This window comes from Triticum aestivum, chromosome 1D (assembly GCF_018294505.1).
Source record: "Triticum aestivum cultivar Chinese Spring chromosome 1D, IWGSC CS RefSeq v2.1, whole genome shotgun sequence".
Lineage (NCBI taxonomy): Eukaryota > Viridiplantae > Streptophyta > Magnoliopsida > Poales > Poaceae > Triticum > Triticum aestivum.
In genome coordinates this window covers 153,880,290-153,905,823 of record NC_057796.1, presented here as the reverse complement: position 1 = coordinate 153,905,823, position 25,534 = coordinate 153,880,290, and positions in this window count along the sequence as shown.

Sequence of the window (25,534 nt, the reverse complement as noted above, 5' to 3'; positions counted from 1 at the left end):
AGGAATAAATGTGGGCATCCAGGTCCCGCTATTGGTTATTGACCGGAGAGGTGTCTTGGTCATGACTACATGATTCCCGAACCCGCAGGGCCGCACGCTTTACGTTCATTGACGCTAGAGTAGTATTGGGATATTTGATGATTGGTAACCTAATGTTGTTCGAAGTCCCGGATGAGATCCCGGACATCACGAGGAGTCTCGGAATGGTCGAGAGGTAAAGATTTATATATAGGAAGTCATATTTTGGGTTCCAGAAGAAGATGCAGTTTTTTCGGTATTATACCGTGAAGCTTCTAGAAGGTTTCAGAGGATTCCAGAGGGGTCCGAAAGTCCACAAGTGGGTCCACCATGACCCAAGGGATGGCATGGGCTGAGGGGAGGCGCCCTGGCCTTATTGGGCTAGGCGCACCAAGTCCTCAAAGCCCATGTGGCTAGGGAAGGAAAAAAGGGAGTCCTAGTAGGAATAGGATTGGACTTGGAGTCCAAGGCCTCTCCCCCTTGGTTGTGCCATAGGTCTCGGAGGAGCTATTCCCCATGCCCCTACACCTATACATAGAGGGGAGGGGGTGCCCCAAGAGGACACACCAAGCCCTTGGCGCCCCTCTCTCTTCCGTTACTCCGTAGTTCCTCCGTCCTCGTTCTAGTGGCGCTTGGCGAAGCCCTGGTGAACTAGCTCCACCACCACCATCACCACCACACCGTTGTCCTAGTTGTGATCCCATATACTTCTCCGCCTTCTCTTGCTGGATCAAGGAGGAGGAGACGTCATCGAGCTGCACGTGTGCTAAACTCGAAGGTGTCGTCCGTTCGGCACTAGATCGATTGGATCGTGATCGGATCGGATCGCGAAGAGTACAACTACATCAACCGCGTTATATACGCTGAAGAAAATATACCCTAGAGGCAATAATAAAGTTATTATTTATTTCCTTATATCATGATAAATGTTTATTATTCATGCTAGAATTATATTAACCGGAAACATAATACTTGTGTGAATACATAGACAAACAGAGTGTCACTAGTATGCCTCTACTTGACTAGCTCGTTGATCAAAGATGGTTATGTTTCCTAGCCATTGACATGAGTTGTCATTTGATTAACGGGATCACATCATTAGGAGAATGATGTGATTGACTTGACCCATTCTGTTAGCTAAGCACACGATCGTTTATTATTCTGCTATTGCTTTCTTCATGACTTATACATGTTCCTATGACTATGAGATTATGCAACTCCCGTTTACCGGAGGAACACTTTGTGTGCTACCAAACGTCACAACGTAACTGGGTGATTATAAAGGTGCTCTACAGGTGTCTCCGAAGGTACTTGTTGGGTTCGCGTATTTCGAGATTAGGATTTGTCACTCCGATTGTCGAAGAGGTATCTCTGGGCCCACTCGGTAATGCACATCACTCTAAGCCTTGCAAGCATTGCAACTAATGAGTTAGTTGCGGGATGATGTATTACAGAACGAGTAAAGAGACTTACCGGTAATGAGATTGAACTAGGTATTGAGATACCGACGATCGAATCTCGGGCAAGTAACATACCGATGACAAAGGGAACAACGTATGTTGTTATGTGGTCTAACCGATAAAGATCTTCGTAGAATATGTGGGAGCCAATATGAGCATCTAGGTTCCGCTATTGGTTATTGACCGGAGACGTGTCTCGGTCATGTCTACATAGTTCTCGAACCCGTATGGTCCGCACGCTTAAAGTTTGATGGCGGTTATATTATGAGTTTATGTGTTTTGATGTACCGGAGATAGTTCGGAGTCCCGGATGTGATCACGGACATGACGAGGAGTCTCAAAATGGTCGAGACATAAAGATTGATATATTGGAAGCCTATATTTGGATATCGGAAGTATTCCGGGTGAAATCGGGGTTTCACCAGAGTACTGGGGGTTACCGAACCCCCCCCCCCGGGGGGGGTTAATGGGCCTACATGGGCCTTAGTGGAGAATAGGAGGGGCGGCCAGGGCAGGCCGCGCGCCCCCTCCCCCTCTAGTCCGAATTGGACAAGGAGGGGGGCAGCACCCCCCTTTCCTTCCTCTCTCCCTCCTCCTTCCCCCTTCTCCTACTCCAACAAGGAAAGGAGGGAGTCCTACTCCCGGTGGGAGTAGGACTCCTCCTGGCGAGCCTCCTCCTGGCCGGCCGCCTCTTCCTCCCTTGCTCCTTTATATACGGGGGCAGGGGGCACCCCATAGCAACAACAATTGATCTCTTGATCTCTTAGCCGTGTGCGGTGCCCCCCTCCACCATAATCCACCTCGATAATATCGTAGTGGTTCTTAGGCGAAGCCCTGCATCGGTAGAACATCATCATCGTCACCACGCCATCGTGCTGACGAAACTCTCCCTCAAAGCTCGGCTGGATCGGAGTTCGAGGGACGTCATCGAGCTGAACATGTGCTGAAGTCGGAGGTGCCGTGCGTTCGGTACTTGATCGGTCGGATCGTGAAGACGTACGACTACATCAACTGCGTTGTGCTAACGCTTCCGCTTTTGGTCTACGAGGGTACGTGGACAACACTCTCCCCTCTCGTTGCTATGCATCACCATGATCTTGCGTGTGCGTAGGAATTTTTTTGAAATTACTATGTTCCCCAACAGTGGTATCAGAGCCAGGTTTTATGCGTAGATGTTATATGCATAAGTAGAACACAAGTGAGTTGTGGGCGATATAAGTCATACTTCTTACCAGCATGTCATACTTTGTTTCGGCGGTATTGTTGGATGAAGTGGCCCGGACCGACATTACGTGTACGCTTACGCGAGACTGGTTCTACCGATGTGCTTTGCACACAGGTGGCTGGCGGGTGTCAGTTTCTCCAAATTTAGTTGAACCGAGTGTGGCTACGCCCGGTCCTTGAGAAGGTTAAAACAGCACTAACTTGACAAACTATCATTGTGGTTTTGATGCGTAGGTAAGAACGGTTCTTGCTCGGCCCGTAGCAGCCACGTAAAACTTGCAACAACAAAGTAGAGGACGTCTAACTTGTTTTTGCAGGGCATGTTGTGATGTGATATGGTCAAGGCATGATGCTATATTTTATTGTATGAAATGATCATGTTTTGTAACCGAGTTATTGGCAACTGGCAGGAGCCATATGGTTGTCGCTTTATTGTATGCAATGCAATCGCCCTGTAATGCTTTACTTTATCACTAAGCGGTAGCGATAGTCGTAGAAGCATAAGTTGGCGAGACGACAACGATGCTACGATGGAGATCAAGGTGCCGCGCCGGTGACGATGGTGATCATGACGGTGCTTTAGAGATGGAGATCACAAGCACAAGATGATGATGGCCATATCATATCACTTATATTGATTGCATGTGATATTTATCTTTTATGCATCTTATCTTGCTTTGATTGACGGTAGCATTATAAGATGATCTCTCACTAAATTATCAAGGTATAAGTGTTCTCCCTGAGTATGCACCGTTGCGAAAGTTCTTCGTGCTGAGACACCACGTGATGATCGGGTATGATAGGCTCTACGTTCAAATACAATGGGTGCAAAACAGTTGCACACGCGGAATACTCCGGTTAAACTTGACGATCCTAGCATATGCAGATATGGCCTCGGAACACTGAGACCGAAAGGTCGAGCGTGAATCATATAGTAGATATAATCAACATAGTGATGTTCACCATTGAAACTACTCCATTGAAGGAAATATGCCCTAGAGGCAATAATAAAGTTATTATTTATTTCCTTATATCATGATAAATGTTTATTATTCATGCTAGAATTGTATTAACCGGAAACATAATACATGTGTGAATACATAGACAAATAGAGTGTCACTAGTATGCCTCTACTTGACTAGCTCGTTAATCAAAGCTGGTTATGTTTCCTAGCCATAGACATAAGTTGTCATTTGATTAACGAGATCACCTCATTAGGAGAATGAAGTGATTGACTTGACCCATTCCGTTAGCTTAGCACCCGATCGTTTAGTATGTTGCTATTGCTTTCTTCATGACTTATACATGTTCCTCTGACTATGAGATTATGCAACTCCCGTTTACCGGAGGAACACTTTGTGTGCTACCAAACGTCACAACGTAAATGGGTGATTATAAAGGTGCTCTACAGGTGTCTCCAAAGGTACTTGTTGGGTTGGCGTATTTCGAGATTAGGATTTGTCATTCCGATTGTCGGAGAGGTATCTCTGGGCCCACTCGGTAATGCACATCACTATAAGCCTTGCAAGCATTGTGACTAATGAGTTAATTGCGGGATGATGTGTTACGGAACGAGTAAAGAGACTTGCCGGTAACGAGATTGAACTAGGTATCGAGATACCGACGATCGAATCTCGGGCAAGTAACATACCGATGACAAAGGGAACAACGTATGTTGTTATGCGGTCTGACCGATAAAGATCTTCGTAGAATATGTGGGAGCCAATATGGGCATCCAGGTCCCGCTATTGTTTATTGACCGAAGACGTGTCTCGGTCATGTCTACATAGTTCTCGAACCCGTAGGGTCCGCACGCTTAAAGTTACGATGACAGTTTTATTATGAGTTTATGTATGTTGATGTACCGAAGGAGTTCGGAGTCCCGGATGAGATCGGGGACATGACGAGGAGTCTTGAAATGGTCGAGACGTAAAGATCGATATATTGGACGACTATATTCGGACTTCGGAAAGGTTCCGAGTGATTCGGGTATTTTTCGGAGTACCGGAGAGTTACGGGAATACGTATTGGGCCTTATTGGGCCATACGGGAAAGAAGGAAAAGGGCCTCAAGGGTGGCCGCACCCCTCCCCTTGGTCTGGTCCGAATTGGACTAGGGAAGGGGGGCGCCCCCTTCCTTCCTTCTCTTTTTCCCTTCCTCTTTTCCTATTCCATATGGGAGGTGGAATCCTACTAGGACTAGGGAGTCCTAGTAGGACTCCACACTTGGTGCGCCCCCTCCTAGGGCCGGCCTCCTCCTCCCTTGCTCCTTTATATACGGGGCAGGGGGGCACCCCAGAGACACAACAATTGATCTTTAAGATCTCTTAGCCGTGTGCGGTGCCCCCCTCCACCATATTACACCTCGATAATACCGTTGCGGAGCTTAGGCGAAGCCCTGCGTCGGTGGAACATCATCATCGTCACCACGCCGTCGTGCTGACGAAACTCTCCCTTAACACTCGGCTGTATCGGAGTTCGAGGGACGTCATCGAGCTGAACGTGTGTAGAACTCGGAGGTGCCGTACGTTCGGTACTTGATCGGTCGGATCGTGAAGACGTACGACTACATCAACCGCGTTGTGATAACGCTTCCGCTGTCGGTCTACGAGAGTACGTGGACAACACTCTCCCCTCTCGTTGCTATGCATCACCATGATCTTGCGTGTGCGTAGGAAATTTTTTGAAATTACTACGTTCCCCAACAGTGGCATCCGAGCCAGGTTTTATGCGTTGATGTTATGCACGAGTAGAACACAAGTGAGTTGTGGGCGATATAAGTCATACTGCTTACCAGCATGTCATACTTTGGTTCAGCGGTATTGTGAGATGAAGCGGCCCGGACCGACATTACGCGTACGCTTACGCGAGACTGGTTTCACCGTTGCGAGCACTCGTTGCTTAAAGGTGACCGGCGGGTGTCTGTCTCTCTCACTTTAGTTGAACCGAGTGTGGCTACGCCCGGTCCTTGCGAAGGTTAAAACAGCACCAACTTGACAAACTATCATTGTGGTTTTGATGCGTAGGTAAGAACGGTTCTTGCTAAGCCCGTAGCAGCCACGTAAAATATGCAACAACAAAGTAGAGGACGTCTAACTTGTTTTTGCAGGGCATGTTGTGATGTGATATGGTCAAGACATGATGTGATATAATGTGTTGTATGAGATGATCATGTTTTGTAACCGAGTTATCGGCAACTGGCAGGAGCCATATAGTTGTCGCTTTATTGTATGAGATGCAATCGCCATGTATTAGTTTTACTTTATCACTAAGCGGTAGTGATAGTCGTAAAAGCAATAAGTTGGCGAGACGACAACGATGCTACGATGAAGATCAAGGTGTCGCGCCGGTGACGATGGTGATCATGACGGTGCTTCGGAGATGGAGATCACAAGCACGGTGCTTCAGAGATGGAGATCACAAGCACAAGATGATGATGGCCATATCATATCACTTATATTGATTGCATGTGATGTTAATCCTTTATGCATCTTATCTTGCTTTGTTTGACGGTAGCATTATAAGATGATCCTTCACTAAATTATCAAAGTATAAGTGTTCTCCCTGAGTATGCACCATTGCAAAAGTTCTTCGTGCTGAGACACCACATGATGATCGGGTGTGATAGGCTCTACGTTCAAATACAACGGGTGCAAAACAGTTGCACACGCGGAATACTCAGGTTAAACTTGACGAGCCTAGCATATAACAGATATGGCCTCAGAACACGGAGACCGAAAGGTCGAGCGTGAATCATATAGTAGATATGATCAACATAGTGATGTTCACCATTGAAACTACTCCATCTCACGTGATGATCGGACATGGTTTAGTTGATATGGATCACGTGATCACTTAGAGGATTAGAGGGATGTCTATCTAAGTGGGAGTTCTTAAGTAATATGATTAATTGAACTTAAATTTATCATGAACTTAGTCCTGATAGTATTTTGCAAATTATGTTGTAGATCAATAGCTCGCGTTGTTGCTTCCCTGTTTAATTTTGATATGTTCCTAGAGAAATATTATGTTGAAAAATGTTAGTAGCAAAGATGCGGATTGGATCCGTGATCTGAGGATTATCCTCATTGCTGCACAGAAAAATTATGTCCTTGATGCACCGCTAGGTGACAGACCTATTGCAGGAGCAGATGTAGATGTTATGAACGTTTGGCTAGCTCAATATGACGACTACTTGATAGTTTAGTGCACCATGCTTAACGGCTTAGAATCCGGACTTCAAAGACGTTTTGAACGTCATGGACCATATGAGATGTTCCAGGAGTTGAAGTTAATATTTCAAGCAAGTGAGCATGTGCTCAGATTGTCTGGGTACTACAATCGCTTGAATCAAGTGGGAGTTAATCTTCCAGATAAAATAGTGATTGACAGAATTCTCTAGTCACCATCACCAAGTTAGTAGAACTTCGTGATGAACTATAGTATGCAAGGGATGACGAAAGTAATTCCCGAGCTCTTCGTGATGCTTAAATCGACGAAGGTAGAAATCAAGAAAAACATCAAGCGTTGATGGTTGACGAGACCACTAGTTTCAAGAAAAGGGCAAAGGGAAGAAGGGGAACTTCAAAAAGAACGGCAAGCAAGTTGCTGCTCAAGTGAACAAACCCAAGTCTGTACCTAAGCCTGAGACTACGTGCTTCTACTACAAAGGGACTGGTCACTGGAAGCGGAACTACCCCAACTATTTGGTGGATAAGAAGGATGGCAAAGTGAACAAAGGTATATTGGATATACATGTTATTGATGTGTACTTACTAGTGTTTATAGCAACCCCTCGGTATTTGATACTGGTTTAGTTGCTAAGAGTAGTAACTCGAAACGGGAGTTGCAGAATAAACAGAGACTAGTAAAAGGCGAGGTGACGATGTGTGTTGGAAGTAGTTCCAAGATTGATATGATCATCATCGCACACTCCCTGTACTTTCGGGATTAGTGTTGAAACTAAATAAGTGTTATTTGGTGTTTGCGTTGAGCATGAATATGATTTGATCATGTTTATTGCAATACGGTTATTCATCTAAGTTAGAGAACAATTGTTGTTCTGTTTACATGAATAAAAACCTTCTATGGTCATACACACCAACGAAAATGGTTTGTTGGATCTCGATCGTAGTGATACACATATTCATAATATTGAAGCCAAAAGATGCAAAGTTAATAATGATAGTGCAACTTATTTGTGGCACTGCCGTTTAGGTCATATTGGTGTAAAGCGCATGAAGAAACTCCATACTGATGGGATTTTGGAATCACTTGATGCTTGCGAACCGTGCCTCATGGGCAAGATGACTAAAACGCCATTCTCCGGAACTATGGAGAGAGCAACAGATTTGTTAGAAATCATACATACAGATGTATGTGGTCCGATGAATATTGAGGCTCGTAGCAGGTATCATTATTTTCTGACCTTCACAGATGATTTGAGCAGATATGGGTATATCTCCTTAATGAAACAGAAGTCTGAAACATTTGAAAAGTTCATATAATTTCAGTGTGAAGTGGAAAATCATCGTAACAAGAAAATAAAGTTTCTACGATCTGATCGTGGAGAAGAGTATTTGAGTTACGAGTTTGGCCTTCAGTTAAAACAATGTGAAATAGTTTCGCTACTCACGCCACCTGGAATACCACAGCATAATGGTGTGTCCGAACGTCATAACCGTACTTTATTGGATATAGTGCAATCTATGATGTCTCTTACCAATTTACCACTATCGTTTTGGGGTTATGCATTAGAGACAGCTACATTCACGTTAAATAGGGCACCATCAAAATCCGTTGAGACGACGCCTTATGAACTGTGGTTTGGCAAGAAACCAAAGTTGTCGTTTCTTAAAGTTTGGGGTTGCGATACTTATGTGAAAAAGTTTCATCCTGATAAGCTCGAACCCAAATCAGAGAAATGTGTCTTCATAGGATACCCAAAGGAGACTGTTGGGTATACCTTCTATCACAGATCCGAAGGCAAAACTTTTGTTGCTAAATTCGGAAATTTTCTAGAGGAGTTTCTCTCGAAAGAAGTGAGTGGGAGGAAAGTAGAACTTGATGAGGTAACTGTACCTACTCCCTTATTGGAAAGTAGTTCATCACAGAAATCTGTTCCTGTGACTTCTACACCAATTAGTGAGGAAGTTAATGATGATGATCATGTAACTTCAGATCAAGTTACTACCAAAACTCGTAGGTAAACCAGAGTGAGATCCACACCAGAGTGGTACGGTAATCCTGTTCTGGAGGTCATGTTATTTGACCATGACGAACCTACGAATTATGAAGAAGCGATGGTGAGCCCAGATTCCGCAAAATGGCTTGAGGCCATGAAATCTGAGATGAGATCCATGTATGAGAACAAAGTATGGACTTTGATTGACTTGCCCAATGGTCGGCGAGCCATTGAGATTAAATGGATCTTCAAGAGGAAGACGGACGCTGATAGTAGTGTCACTATCTACAAAGCTAGAATTGTCGCAAAAAGGTTTTCGACAAGTTCAAGATGTTGACTACGATGAGAGTTTCTCACTCGTATCTATGCTTAAGTCTGTCTGAATCATGTTAGCAATTGCCGAATTTTATGAAATCTGGCAAATGGATAAATAAAACTGCATTCCTTAATGGATTTATTAAAGAAGAGTTGTATATGATGCAACCAGAAGGTTTTGTCAATCCTAAAGGTGCTAACAAAATTTGCAAGCTCCAGCGATCCATCTATGGACTGGTGCAAGCATCTCGGAGTAGGAATATACGCTTTGATAAGTTGATCAAAGGATATAGTTTTATACAGACTTGCGATGAAGCATGTATTTACAAGAAAGTGAGTGGGAGCACTACAACATTTCTGATAAGTATATGTAAGTGACATATTGTTGATCGGAAATAATGTAGAATTATTCTGCAAAGCATAAAGGAGTTTTTCAAAGAAAGACCTCGGTGAAGCTGCTTACATATTGAGCATCAAGATCTATAGAGATAGATCAAGACGCTTGATAAGTTTTTTCAATGAGTACATACCTTAACAAGATTTTGAAATGGTTCAAAATGGAACAGTCAAAGAAAGAGTTTCTTGCCTGTGTTACAAGGTGTGAAATTGAGTAAGACTCAAAACCCGAACACGGCAGAAGATAGAAAAAGAATGAAAGTCATTCCCTATGCCTCGGCCATAGGTTCTATAAAGTATGCCATGCTGTGTACCAGATCTATTATATACCCTACACTGATTTTGGCAAGGGAGTACAATAGTGATCTAGGAGTAGATCACTGGACAACGGTCAAAATTATCCTTACTGGAATAAGGATATGTTTCTCGATTATGAAAGTGACAAAAGGCTCGTCATAAAAGGTTACGTCGATGCAAGTTTTGACACTAATCTAGATGACTCTAAGTCTCGGTCTAGATACATATTGAAAGTGGGAGCAATTAGCTAGAGTAGCTCCATGCAGAGCATTGTAGACATAGAAATTTGCAAAATACTTACGGATCTGAATGTGACAGACCCGTTGACTAAAATGATCTCACAATCAAAACATGATCACACCTTAGTACTCTTTGGGTGTTAATCACATAGCAATGTGAACTAGATTACTGACTCTAGTAAACCCTTTGGGTGATGGTCACATGACGATGTGAACTATGGGTGTTAATCACATGGTGATGTGAACTAGATTATTGACTCTAGTGCAAGTGGGAGACTGAAGGAAATATGCCCTAGAGGCAATAATAAAGTTATTATTTATTTCCTTATATCATGATAAATGTTTATTATTCATGCTAGAATTGTATTAACCGGAAACATAATACATGTGTGAATACATAGACAAACAGAGTGTCACTAGTATGCCTCTACTTGACTAGCTCGTTAATCAAAGCTGGTTATGTTTCCTAGCCATAGACATAAGTTGTCATTTGATTAACAAGATCACCTCATTAGGAGAATGAAGTGATTGACTTGACCCATTCCGTTAGCTTAGCACCCGATCGTTTAGTATGTTGCTATTGCTTTCTTCATGACTTATACATGTTCCTCTGACTATGAGATTATGCAACTCCCGTTTACCGGAGGAACACTTTGTGTGCTACCAAACGTCACAACGTAAATGGGTGATTATAAAGGTGCTCTACAGGTGTCTCCAAAGGTACTTGTTGGGTTGGCGTATTTTGAGATTAGGATTTGTCATTCCGATTGTCGGAGAGGTATCTCTGGGCCCACTCGGTAATGCACATCACTATAAGCCTTGCAAGCATTGTGACTAATGAGTTAATTGCGGGATGATGTGTTACGGAACGAGTAAAGAGACTTGCCGGTAACGAGATTGAACTAGGTATCGAGATACCGACGATCGAATCTCGGGCAAGTAACATACCGATGACAAAGGGAACAACGTATGTTGTTATGCGGTCTGACCGATAAAGATCTTCGTAGAATATGTGGGAGCCAATATGGGCATCCAGGTCCCGCTATTGTTTATTGACCGAAGACGTGTCTCGGTCATGTCTACATAGTTCTCGAACCCGTAGGGTCCGCACGCTTAAAGTTACGATGACAGTTTTATTATGAGTTTATGTATGTTGATGTACCGAAGGAGTTCGGAGTCCCGGATGAGATCGGGGACATGACGAGGAGTCTTGAAATGGTCGAGACGTAAAGATCGATATATTGGACGACTATATTCGGACTTCGGAAAGGTTCCGAGTGATTCGGGTATTTTTCGGAGTACCGGAGAGTTACGGGAATACGTATTGGGCCTTCTTGGGCCATACGGGAAAGAAGGAAAAGGGCCTCAAGGGTGGCCGCACCCCTCCCCTTGGTCTGGTCCGAATTGGACTAGGGAAGGGGGGCGCCCCCTTCCTTCCTTCTCTTTTTCCCTTCCTCTTTTCCTATTCCATATGGGAGGTGGAATCCTACTAGGACTAGGGAGTCCTAGTAGGACTCCACACTTGGTGCGCCCCCTCCTAGGGCCGGCCTCCTCCTCCCTTGCTCCTTTATATACGGGGGCAGGGGGCACCCCAGAGACACAACAATTGATCTTTAAGATCTCTTAGCCGTGTGCGGTGCCCCCCTCCACCATATTACACCTCGATAATACCGTTGCGGAGCTTAGGCGAAGCCCTGCGTCGGTGGAACATCATCATCGTCACCACGCCGTCGTGCTGACGAAACTCTCCCTTAACACTGGCTGGATCGGAGTTCGAGGGACGTCATCGAGCTGAACGTGTGTAGAACTCGGAGGTGCCGTACGTTTGGTACTTGATCGGTCGGATCGTGAAGACGTACGACTACATCAACCGCGTTGTGATAACGCTTCCGCTGTCGGTCTACGAGGGTATGTGGACAACACTCTCCCCTCTCGTTGCTATGCATCACCATGATCTTGCGTGTGCGTAGGAATTTTTTTGAAATTACTACGTTCCCCAACATCCATCTCACGTGATGATCGGACATGGTTTAGTTGATTTGGATCACGTGATCACTTAGAGGATTAGAGGGATGTCTATCTAAGTGGGAGTTCTTAAGTAATATGATTAATTGAACTTAAATTTATCATGAACTTAGTACCTGATAGTATTTTGCTTGTCTATGTTGATTGTAGATAGATGGCCCGTGTTGTTGTTCCGTTGAATTTTAATGCGTTCCTTGAGAAAGCAAAGTTGAAAGATGATGGTAGCAATTACACGGACCGTGTCCGTAACTTGAGGATTATCCTCATTGCTGCACAGAAGAATTACATCCTGGAAGCACCGCTAGGTGCCAGACCTGCTGCAGGAGCAACACCAGATGTTATGAACGTCTGGCAGAGCAAAGCTAATGACTACTCGATAGTTCAGTGTGCCTTGCTTTACAGCTTATAACCGGGACTTCAACGACGTTTTGAACGTCATGGAGCATATGAGATGTTCCAGGAGTTGAAGTTAATATTTCAAGCAAATGCCCGCATTGAGATATATGAAGTCTCCAATAAGTTCTACAGCTGTAAGATGGAAGAGAATAGTTCTGTCAATGAGCATATACTCAGAATGTCTGAGTATAACAATCACTTGATTCAAGTGGGAGTTAATCTTCCGGATGATAGCGTCATTGACAGAATTCTTCAATCACTGCCACCAAGCTACAAGAGTTTCGTGATGAACTATAACATGCAAGGGATGGATAAGACAATTCCCGAGCTCTTCGCAATGCTAAAGGCTGCGGAGGTAGAAATCAAGAAGGAGCATCAAGTGTTGATGGTCAACAAGACCACCAGTTTCAAGAAAAAGGGCAAAGGGAAGAAGAAGGGGAACTTCAAGAAGAACGGCAAACAAGTTGCTGCTCAGGAGAAGAAACCCAAGTCTGGACCTAAGCCTGAGACTGAGTGCTTCTACTGCAAACAGACTGGTCACTAGAAGCAGAACTACCCCAAGTATTTGGCGGATAAGAAGGATGGCAAGGTGAACAAAGGTATATGTGATATACATGTTATCGATGTGTACCTTACTAATGCTCGCAGTAGCACCTGGGTATTTGATACTGGTTCTGTTGCTAATATTTGCAACTCACAACACGGACTACAGATTAAGCGAAGATTGGCTAAGGACGAGGTGACGATGCGTGTGGGAAATGGTTCCAAAGTCGATGTGATCGCAGTCGGCACGCTACCTCTACATCTACCTTCGGGATTAGTTTTAGACCTGAATAATTGTTATTTGGTGCGAGCGTTGAGCATGAACATTATATCTGGATCTTGTCTGATGCGAGACGGTTATTCATTTAAATCAGAGAATAATGGTTGTTCTATTTATATGAGTAATATCTTTTATGGTCATGCACCCTTGAAGAGTGGTCTATTTTTGTTGAATCTCGATAGTAGTGATACACATATTCATAATATTGAAGCCAAAAGATGCAAAGTTGATAATGATAGTGCGACTTATTTGTGGCACTGCCGTTTAGGTCATATTGGTGTAAAGCGCATGAAGAAACTCCATACTGATGGACTTTTGGAACCACTTGATTATGAATCACTTGGTACTTGCGAACTGTGCCTCATGGGCAAGATGACTAAAACGTCGTTCTCCGGAACTATGGAGCGAGCAACAGATTTGTTGGAAATCATACATACAGATGTATGTGGACCGATGAATGTTGAGGCTCGCGGCGGGTATCGTTATTTTCTCACCTTCACAGATGATTTAAGCAGATATGGGTATATATACTTAATGAAACATAAGTCTGAAACATTTGAAAAGTTCAAAGAATTTCAGAGTGAAGTTAAAAATCATCGTAACAAGAAAATAAAGTTTCTACGATCTGATCGTGGAGGAGAATATTTGAGTTACGAGTTTCGTCTTCATTTGAAACAATGCGGAATAGTTTCGCAACTCACGCCACCCGGAACACCACAACGTAATGGTGTGTCCGAACGTCGTAATCGTACTTTACTAGATATGGTGCGATCTATGATGTCTCTTACCGATTTACCGCTATTGTTTTTGGGGTTATGCTTTAGAGACGGCTGCTTTCACGTTAAATAGGGCACCATCGAAATCCGTTGAGACGACGCCATATGAACTGTGGTTTGGTAAGAAACCAAAGTTGTCGTTTCTTAAAGTTTGGGGCTGTGATGCTTATGTGAAAAAGTTTCAACCTGATAAGCTCAAACCCAAATCGGAGAAATGTATCTTCATAGGATACCCAGAGGAAACTGTTGGGTACACCTTCTATCACAGATCCGAAGGCAAGATATTCGTTGCTAAGAATGGATCCTTTCTAGAGAAGGAGTTTCTCTCGAAAGAAGTGAGTGGGAGGAAAGTAGAACTTGATGAGGTAACTGTACCTGCTCCCTTATTGGAAAGTAGTTCATCACAGAAACCGGTTCATGTGACACCTACACCAATTAGTGAGGAAGCTAATGATATTGATAATGAAACTTCAGATCAAGTTACTACCGAACCTCGTAGGTCAACCAGAGTAAGATCCGCACCAGAGTGGTACGGTAATCCTATTCTGGAGGTCATGTTACTTGACCAAGGCGAACCTACGAACTATGAAGAAGCGATGGTGAGCCCAGATTCCGCAAAATGGCTTGAGGCCATGAAATCTGAGATGGGATCCATGTATGAGAACAAAGTGTGGACTTTGGTTGACTTGCCCGATGATCGGCAAGCCATTGAGAATAAATGGATCTTCAAGAAGAAGACTTACGCTGACGGTAATATTACTGTCTATAAAGCTCGACTTGTTGCTAAAGGTTTTCGACAAGTTCAAGGGATTGACTACGATGAGACTTTCTCACCCGTAGCGATGCTTAAGTCTGTCCGAATCATGTTAGCAATTGCCGCATTTTATGATTATGAAATTTGGCAAATGGATGTCAAAACTGCATTCCTGAATGGATTTCTGGAAGAAGAGTTGTATATGATGCAGCCGGAAGGTTTTGTCGATCCAAAGGGAGCTAACAAAGTGTGCAAGCTCCAGCGATCCATTTATGGACTGGTGCAAGCCTCTCGGAGTTGGAATAAACGCTTTGATAGTGTGATCAAAGCATTTGGTTTTATACAGACTTTTGGAGAAGCCTGTATTTACAAGAAAGTGAGTGGGAGCTCTGTAGCATTTATGATATTATATGTGGATGACATATTGCTGATTGGAAATGATATAGAATTTCTGGATAGCATAAAGGGATACTTGAATAAGAGTTTTTCAATGAAGGACCTCGGTGAAGCTGCTTATATATTGGGCATCAAGATCTATAGAGATAGATCAAGACACTTAATTGGACTTTCACAAAGCACATACCTTGACAAAGTTTTGAAGAAGTTCAAAATGGATCAAGCAAAGAAAGGGTTCTTGCCTGTGTTACAAGCTGTGAAGTTGAGTAAGACCCAATGCCTGACCACTGGAGAAGATAGAGAGAAGATGAAAGATGTTCCCTATGCTTCAGCCATAGGCTCTATCATGTATGCAATGTTGTGTACCAGACCTGATGTGTGCCTTGCTATAAGTTTAACAGGGAGGTACCAAAGTAATCCAGGAATGGATCACTGGACAGCGGTCAAGAACATCCTGAAATACCTGAAAAGGAGTAAGGATATGTTTCTCGTTTATGGAGGTGACAAAGAGCTAGTCGTAAATGGATACATCGATGCAAGCTTTGACAATGATATCCGGATGATTCTAAATCGCAAACCGGATACGTGTTTACATTGAACGATGGAGCTGTCAGTTGGTGCAGCTCTAAACAAAGCGTTGTGGCGGGATCTACGTGTGAAGCGGAGTACATAGCTGCTTCGAAAGCAGCAAATGAAGGATTCTGGATGAAGGAGTTCATATCCGATCTAGGTGTCATACCTAGTGCATCGGGTCCAATGAAAATCTTTTGTGACAATACTGGTGCAATTGCCTTGGCAAAGGAATCCAGATTTCACAAGAAAACCAAGCACATCAAGAGACGCTTCAACTCCATCCGGGATCTAGTCCAGGTGGGAGACATAGAAATTTGCAAGATACATACGGATCTGAATGTTGCAGACCCTTGACTAAGCCTCTTCCACGAGCAAAACATGATCAGCACCAAGGCTCCATGGGTGTTAGAATCATTACTGTGTAATCTAGATTATTGACTCTAGTGCAAGTGGGAGACTGAAGGAAATATGCCCTAGAGGCAATAATAAAGTTATTATTTATTTCCTTATATCATGATAAATGTTTATTATTCATGCTAGAATTGTATTAACCGGAAACATAATACTTGTGTGAATACATAGACAAACAGAGTGTCACTAGTATGCCTCTACTTGACTAGCTCGTTGATCAAAGATGGTTATGTTTCCTAGCCATTGACATGAGTTGTCATTTGATTAACGGGATCACATCATTAGGAGAATGATGTGATTGACTTGACCCATTCTATTAGCTTAGCACACGGTCGTTTAGTATCCTGCTATTGCTTTCTTGATGACTTATACATGTTCCTATGACTATGAGATTATGCAACTCCCGTTTACCGGAGGAACACTTTGTGTGCTACCAAACGTCACAACGTAACTGGGTGATTATAAAGGTGCTCTACAGGTGTCTCCGAAGGTACTTGTTGGGTTCGCGTATTTCGAGATTAGGATTTGTCACTCCGATTGTCGGAGAGGTATCTCTGGGCCCACTCGGTAATGCACATCACTCTAAGCCTTGCAAGCATTGTGACTAATGAGTTAGTTTCAGGATGATGTATTACAGAATGAGTAAAGAGACTTACCGGTAACGAGATTGAACTAGGTATTGAGATACCGATGATCGAATCTCGGGCAAGTAACATACCGATGACAAAGGGAACAACGTATGTTGTTGTGCGGTCTGACCGATAAAGATCTTCGTAGAATATGTGGGAGCCAATATGAGCATCCAGGTTCCGCTATTGGTTATTGACCGGAGACGTGTCTCGGTCATGTCTACATAGTTCTCGAACCCGTAGGGTCCGCACGCTTAAAGTTTGATGACGGTTATATTATGAGTTTATGTGTTTTGATGTACCGAAGATAGTTCGGAGTCCCGGATGTGATCACGGACATGACGAGGAGTCTCGAAATGGTCGAGACATAAAGATTGATATATTGGAAGCCTATATTTGGATATCGGAAGTGTTCCGGGTGAAATCGGGATTTTACCGGAGTACCGGGGGTTACCAGAACCCCCCCCCCCCCTGGGGGGGGGGGGGGGTTTAATGGGCCTACATGGGCCTTAGTGGAGAAGAGGAGGGGCGGCCAGGGCAGGCCGCGCGCCCCCTCCCCCTCTAGTCCGAATTGGACAAGGAGGGGGGCGGCGCCCCCCTTTCCTTCCTCTCTCCCTCCTCCTTCCCCCTTCTCCTACTCCAACAAGGAAAGGAGGGAGTCCTACTCCCGGTGGGAGTAGGACTCCTCCTGGCGCGCCTCCTCCTGGCCGACCGCCTCTCCCTCCCTTGCTCCTTTATATACGGGGGCAGGGGGGCACCCCATAGCGACAACAATTGATCTCTTAGCCATGTGCGGTGCCCCCCTCCACCATAATCCACCTCGATAATATCGTAGCGGTGCTTAGGCGAAGCCCTGCGTCGGTAGAACATCATCATCGTCACCACGCCGTCGTGCTGACGAAACTCTCCCTCAAAGCTCGGCTGGATCGGAGTTCGAGGGACGTCATCGAGCTGAACGTGTGCTGAACTCGGAGGTGCCGTGCGTTCGGTACTTGATCAGTCGGATCGTGAAGACGTATGACTACATCAACCGCGTTGTGCTAACGCTTCCGCTTTTGGTCTACGAGGGTACGTGGACAACACTCTCCCCTCTCATTGCTATGCATCACCATGATCTTGCGTGTGCGTAGGAATTTTTTTGAAATTACTACGTTCCCCAACATACGCTTCCGCTTTCGGTCTACAAGGGTACATAGACACACTCTCCCCTCTCGTTGCTATGCTTCTCCTAGATAGACTTGGGTGTTCGTAGGAAAATCTTTTGATTTTCATGCTTCATTCCCCATCATGCCCCAGGGGAAGGGGTTGGGGATGGGGTTCATGGCGATGGAGAGGTGGAAGAGGAGTGTCAGTGAGAGACAAAGAGGGTAAATTGAGTGTGGTGGTGGGTAAGCAGGTGACCTTTGGGTGGGTAAATACATGGGCTTTGGACGATATGGTTGAATGCTGATCAACCTTTGTACTTTGTGTTGTTCTTAATGCGGATCGAGAAGGACAACAAGGGCAAGGAGGTGGTGCCAGCTGTGACGCCCCCGATTTAACCGTACACTAATCATGCACGCAAACGTGTACGATCAAGATCAGTGACTCACGGGAAGATATCACAACATAACTCTAAAAATAAAATAAGTCATACAAGCATCATAATACAAGATAGGGGCCTCAAGGGCTCGAATACAAGTGCTCGATCATAGACGAGTCAGCGGAAGCAACAATATCTGAGTACATACATAAGTTAAACAAGTTGCCATAAGATGGCTAGCACAAACTGGGATACAGATCGAAAGAGGCGCAGGCCTCCTGCCCGGGATCCTCCTAAACTACTCCTGGTCGTCGGCGGCCTGAACATAGTAGTAGGCACCCTCGGTAGTAGGGTCGTCGTTGATGGTGGCGTCTGGCTCCTGGGCTCCAACATCTGGTTGTGACGTCCGAGAAGAAGAGGAAAAGGGGGAAAAGAGGAAGCAAAGCAACCATGAGTACTCATCCAAAGTACTCGCAAGCAAGGATCTACACTACATATGCATGGGTATCTGTGTAAGAGGCAATATCGGTGGGCTAAACTTCAGAATGCCGGAATAAGAGGGGGATAGCTAGTCTCGTCGAAGACTACGCTTCTGGCAGCCTCCATCTTGCAGCATGTAGAAGAGAGTACATGGTAAGTTCACCAAGTATCATCGCATAGCATAATCCCACCCGACGATCCTCCCCTCGTCGCCCTGTGTGAGAGTGATCACCGGGTTATATCTGGCACTTGGAAGGGTGTGTTTTATTAAGTATCCGGTTCTAGTTGTCATAAGGTCAAGGTACAACTCCGGGTCGCCTGTTACCATGGACACAGCTATTCGAATTGATCAACTTTCCTGCAGGGGTGCACCACATTACCTGACACGCTCAATCCCTTTGGCCGGGCACACTTTCCTGGGTCATGTCCGGCCTCGGGAGATCAACACGTCGCAGCCCTACCTAGGCTCAACAAAGAGGTCAGCACACCGGTCTAAATCCTAAGCGCGCAGGGGTCTAGGCCCATCGCCCATTGCACACCTGCATATTGCGTACGCGGCCGGAAGCAGACCTAGCCTCCCTAATAAAAGAGCAGGTGTTCCAGTCCAATCCGGCGCGCGCCGCTCAGTCGCTGACGTCAAGAAGAGCTTCGGCTGATACCACGACGTCGGTTGCCCATATCTTGTCCCACGTGGCGGTTAGTGCGTATAAGGTCAACGACCCAACTCAGATCAAATACCAAGATCTCGTTAAGCGTGTTATTTTGGAGTAACCACGGACGCCGACCAGGACCAGGCCCACATCTCACCTAGGTGGTCTCAACCTGCCCTGTCGCTCCACCACAAAGTAACAGTAGGGGGCGTCGGGAACCCAGGCCCACCTCTACCGGGATGGAGCCACCTGTCCTTTCAGTCCCCACATCGAAATCACTTGCGGGTACTCTACGAGCCGACCCAACTTTAGCCACCACATGTATCATATAATATGTATGTAAGTATATACCCGTGATCACCTCCCGAGTGTTCACGGCCCGGTAGTATAGCATAGCAGACGGACAAGAATGTAGGGCCACTGATCGAATACTAGCATCCTATACTAAGCATTTAGGATTGCACGTAAGGGTAACAACTGTAGCAACAATGACAGGCTATGCAGCAGAATAGGATAAACCGAAAGCAGTAACATGCTACACTACTCTAATGCAAGCAGTAGAGGGAAGGAATAGGCGATATCTGGTGATCAAGGGAGGGGCTTGCCTGGTTGCTCTGGCAAGAAGGAGGGGTCGTCAACACCGTAGTCGATCGGGGCACCAGCAGCGGCGTCAGTCTTGTAGTCTACCAGAGAGAAGAGGGGGGAGAAACAATGAATACAAGGCAAACAGATGCATATCGATGCATGACATGACAAGTAACGGTGCCAGGTGTGCCCTAACGCAATAGGAGGTGATACCGGCGAAGGGGGGAAACATCCGGGAAAGTATCCCCGGTGTTTTGCGTTTTCGGACAAATGAACCGGAGGGGGAAAGTTGCGTGTTTGCTATCCTAGGGATGTGTGGCGGACGAACGGGCTGCGTATTCGGACTCGTCTCGTCGTTCTGAGCAACTTTCATGTATAAAGTATTTTCATCCGAGTTACGGATTATTTTATATTAATTTCTAAAGTTTTAATTCATTTTGTAAATTATTTTAATTCGATTTAAGTAGTAAAAAGCTATGTGTACACAGTAGAGGCCATCCACAGCCTATGACCTGTGGGGCCAGGAGACCCAGTTGACCAAGTCAACTGTTGACTGGTCAATGGTGTGAATAGTGTGTGTGGGACCCACATGTCATTGTCACATTTTAGCTAAACAGATAATTATGATTAAGTAACAAGGTTAATTAAGTTAAGTAATTAATTATTTTGCTTACTATTATTATTTTAAATTCTTATTTTTTTGTTTTCTTTTTCGTTCCAATAAAAAGGGGTGTGCCCCCCCCCTTGGCAGTGGCCCATATGGCCACTGAATCGGGCGCGGCTAACGGGCGCGGCCCGACGAAGGCCGAGCCCGCCCGGGTGCGGGGCGCGGCGGGGCACTGGCTGTAGGCGGGAGGCAGCAGCGCCGGCGGCCACCGCAGCGAGCAGCAGTGAAAGTGCAACTATCCCTGGGTGGTTTTGGTAATTCCTAACAACATATAGCTCATTGAGCTAATGCTATTCCAAGATGAATATTTCAGGAAAGCTCAATGATTGGCATGGCATGGATTAGAAAGTGGACCCTTCAAAATGCTAAGGACAAAAGATTGGTTCAAGCTCAAAGCACAAGACTCTACATTTTCTATTTTAGTGATCCAAGATCACATTGAGTCTATAGGAAAAGCCAATACTATTAAGAAGGGATGAGGTGTTGCTTAATGAGGTTCTTGCTCAAAATGCTTAGTGATATGCTCCAAAACCCTCCACTACTTTCTCACATCCACATATGTCCCAAACCAAAAAGTCCAACTCGGCCCCACCAAAATTTCATATCCGGAGCCACCGAGTTCAGTTGACATAGCCACTGCCAGAAACCCTAGTCTTTTCGGTCTCACCGATAGGGATCTCGGTCTCACCGAGATGGGATTGTAATCTCTCTGTTTCCCTTCGTAACGTTTCGGTCAAACCGAGATGAGCGATCGGTCCCACCGAGATTGCAATGCAAACACTCTGTTTCCTTTTCGTAACGTTTCGGTCCAACCGAGATGAGCGAATCGGTCCCACCGAGTTTGCCTGACCAACTCTCTGTTAGTCTATTACCAAAATCGGTCTCACCGAGTTTGTGTAATCGGTCTCACCGAGATTACGTTATGCCCTAACCCTAATGAAATCGGTCCCACCGAGTTGACGTGTCGGTCCCACCGAAACACCTAACGGTCACATTATGAACCAAATCGGTCTGACCGAGTTCTTTGAATCGGTCCCACCGAGTTTGGTGATTTGTGTGTAACGGTTAGATTTTGTGTGGAGGCTATATATACCCCTCCACCCACTCTTCATTCGTGGAGAGAGCCATCAGAACATGCCTACACTTCCAACACATATTTTCTGAGAGAGAACCACCTACACTTGTGTTGAGGTCAAGATATTCCATTCCAACCACATAAATCTTGATCTCTAGCCTTCCCCAAGTTGCTTTCCACTCAAATCTTCTTTCCACCAAATCCAAATCCTGTGAGAGAGAGTTGAGTGTTGGGGAGACTATCATTTGAAGCACAAGAGCAAGGAGTTCATCATCAACACACCATTTGTTACTTCTTGGAGAGTGGTGTCTCCTAGATTGGCTAGGTGTCACTTGGGAGCCTCCGTCAAGATTGTGGAGTTGAACCAAGGAGTTTGTAAGGGCAAGGAGATCGCCTACTTCGTGAAGATCTACCCTAGTGAGGCAAGTCCTTCGTGGGCGACGGCCATGGTGGGATAGACAAGGTTGCTTCTTCGTGGACCCTTCATGGGTGGAGCCCTCCGTGGACTCGCGCAACCGTTACCCTTCGTGGGTTGAAGTCTCCATCAACGTGGATGTACGATAGCACCACCTATTGGAACCACGGATAAAAAATCTCCGTGTCAACATTGCGTTTGCTCCCTCAAACTCCTCCCTTTACCTTCATATGCAATTGTTTTACATTCCGCTGCTATACTCTTAGAATTGCATGTGTAGGTTGTTTGCTTGACTTGTGCTAAGTTGCTAAAATCTGCCAAGAACTAAAATTGGGAAAAGGCTAGATTTTTATTTGGTCAAGTAGTCTAATCACCCCCCCTCTAGACATACTTTCGATCCTACAAGTGGTATCAGAGCTTTGGTCTCCATTTGCTTTGATTTCCATAGCTTTTGGTGGTCATAGCCTTGGTTTCACAACCTAGGAGAGTATGGCGTCTAGCGAGGGAAATTACCACCGTAGAGGTCCTTACTTTGATGGTACAAATTTTGCTAGTTGGAAGCATAAGATGAAAATGCATATTCTTGGACATAACCCCGCCGTTTGGGCTATTGTGTGTATTGGCTTGCAAGGTGAATTCTTTGATGGGAGAGAACCAAACCGTGAAGCTACCGCGGAAGAGTTGAAGATGCTACAATACAATGCTCAAGCTTGTGATATTCTCTTCAACGGATTGTGCCCCGAAGAATTCAACAAAATCAGCCGTCTTGAGAATGCAAAGGAAATTTGGGATACTTTGATTGATATGCACGAAGGTACCGACTCTGTCAAGGAATCAAAATTGGATGTGCTTCAAAGTCAACTTGACAAGATCAAAATGAAGGATGGTGAAGGTGTCGCTGAAATGTACTCTAGGCTTGCTCTCATCACAAATGAGATTGCCGGCTTAGGAAGTGAAGAGATGACCGACAAATTCATCATCAAGAAGATCCTAAGAGCCTTGGATGGAAAATATGATACCGTGTGCACTTTGATCCAAATGATGCCCAATTACAAAGATCTCAAGCCAACGGAAGTCATTGTAAGAATTGTTGCTCATGAGATGTCACTCAAGGATAAGGAAGAGCTTCACAACAAGTCAAGTGGTGCTTACAAAGCCTCGTGTGATGCTCCCACATCATCAAGTGAGAAGCAAACCTTCAATGAAGAATTGAGTCTAATGGTGAAGAACTTCAACAAGTTCTACAAGAGTAGAAGCAAAGAAAGAAGTTCCAAGTCAAGGTCCTACAATGACAAAAGATCTTCTAGTCGTGAGCGTAATTGCTACAATTGTGGAAGACCCGGACACTACTCCAATGAGTGTACGGCCCCCTACAAAAGAAGAGAAGATTCTCCCAAAAGAAGAAGTAGAAGAGAAGAATCACCACCAAGAGAAAGGAGGAGTAGAGATGATCGTTATGAACGAAAACCCTCTCGGAGAAGCAAGGACTCGGAAAGGAAGGAAAAGTCATCAAGGAGCTACACAAAAAGAAGACATCAAGCTCATGTTGGTGAATGGGTATCCGGCTCCGACTCCGACAATCACTCCGAAAGAAGTTATCACTCCGACTCCGAATATACTCAAGATGAAGGTGTTGCCGGTCTAGCACTTGTGTCAACCAACTCCTACGACATATTTGACTCACCAAATGAAGGAATTGGAAGATGCTTCATGGCCAAAGGTCCAAAGGTAACACATCCCGAGTATGTTGATTTCAATAGTGATGAAGATGATTTGCTAGGTGATGATGATTTACTTGTTGACAACTCTAGTGATGAAAACTATGATGAAACATCAATTAATCATGCTAATCAAGATAAAACGAATGATGATGATAAGAAGGAGATTGAGCGTCTAACTAAAGAACTAAACACTCTTAAGTTAGCTCATGAAACTACCTTGGAAGATCATCGAGAACTTTTAAAGACTCATGACAAGCTACGCTTTGAAAAGCTCAACCTTGAGCAAGAGCATGAGTTTTTAAAGGCAATCAATGATGATCTTCGCAAGAAAAGTTCTTCTTACATTGCCAAGCGTTTACTCTTGTCTACTTACATGCCACAAGTTAAATCTAGCAACAAGAACAAGAAAGATTCTTCATCTAGTAGTAACAACAATCATGCTAAATCCAATGTTGTTGCTTCTAGTAGTTCTCTTGATTCCACTAATGATTCTCTTAGCCAAGTTACACTTGAGCAAGAAAATAGCTTATTGAAGGGAATTATAGAGAAAGGTGTTTACAAGAGCCTTGCCGGAAGTAAGCAATTTGAGGAAATTGTACGCAAGCAAGGAAGACACCGGAAGAATCAAGGTGTTGGTTTTGAACGAAAGTTCAATGCCAATGGAGTTGAGTGGGAAGAAGATCAATACCCCAAGACGAAGTTTGTTCCTCAACAAGAGAAGTATGATCCTACTTCTTTCAAAGGGACACAAGCTCAAGATGATCTTCCACCACAAGACCACAAGCAAAAAGGCAAGGACAAGCTTCAAGAGGAAATTGATGCATTTGAAGAAGCACCAAAGGCCTTGGTCAAGTGGGTTCCCAAGACTACATCAAGTTCTACTTCATCAAGTACGACTACGAACTCCAAGGATTCCCATCAAGATGGTGTGGATCCCGAAGAAGAAGAACTAGAAAGTTCTTGAGGGTGACTCCGCCAACATACTTCACTCTTATCATTTTGGCAAGGACAAGTGCAAACAACTTCCATACCTTGCACTAGTTCAAGGAGTCACAAACCCTCTTGTTGGTAAGACAAGGGACAAGGTAACCTAATGCTTTCATGGACATAATCTTGTGTATGCATCACTCTATGTCTATGGATATCCTTGTTTGTTCCTTGTGGGACTAACCCGTGTAGGTATTGAAAGTGCAACTCACTCCAAAGGATTGCTCCGAATGATCTACATCAACATCGAGCATCTACATCTTCAACACCTACATGAAGTCATCATCGACAAAACCCAAGGTTAGTTCATCCCTCTAAGGGGGGATATCACATCTAGGGGAGCTTTACTCTAATCAATTGAGCTAAAGCAACTCTAATGGTGTGAACACAACAATGCTTTATGTAAAAGTGGTAACCCCACTTGTGCTTAAACGATGAGTATGACCTATGATCAAATGTTCTCATTTGACTCCTAAGTCAATATACTCATATATAGATGAGCTAGTCATCGCCAAAT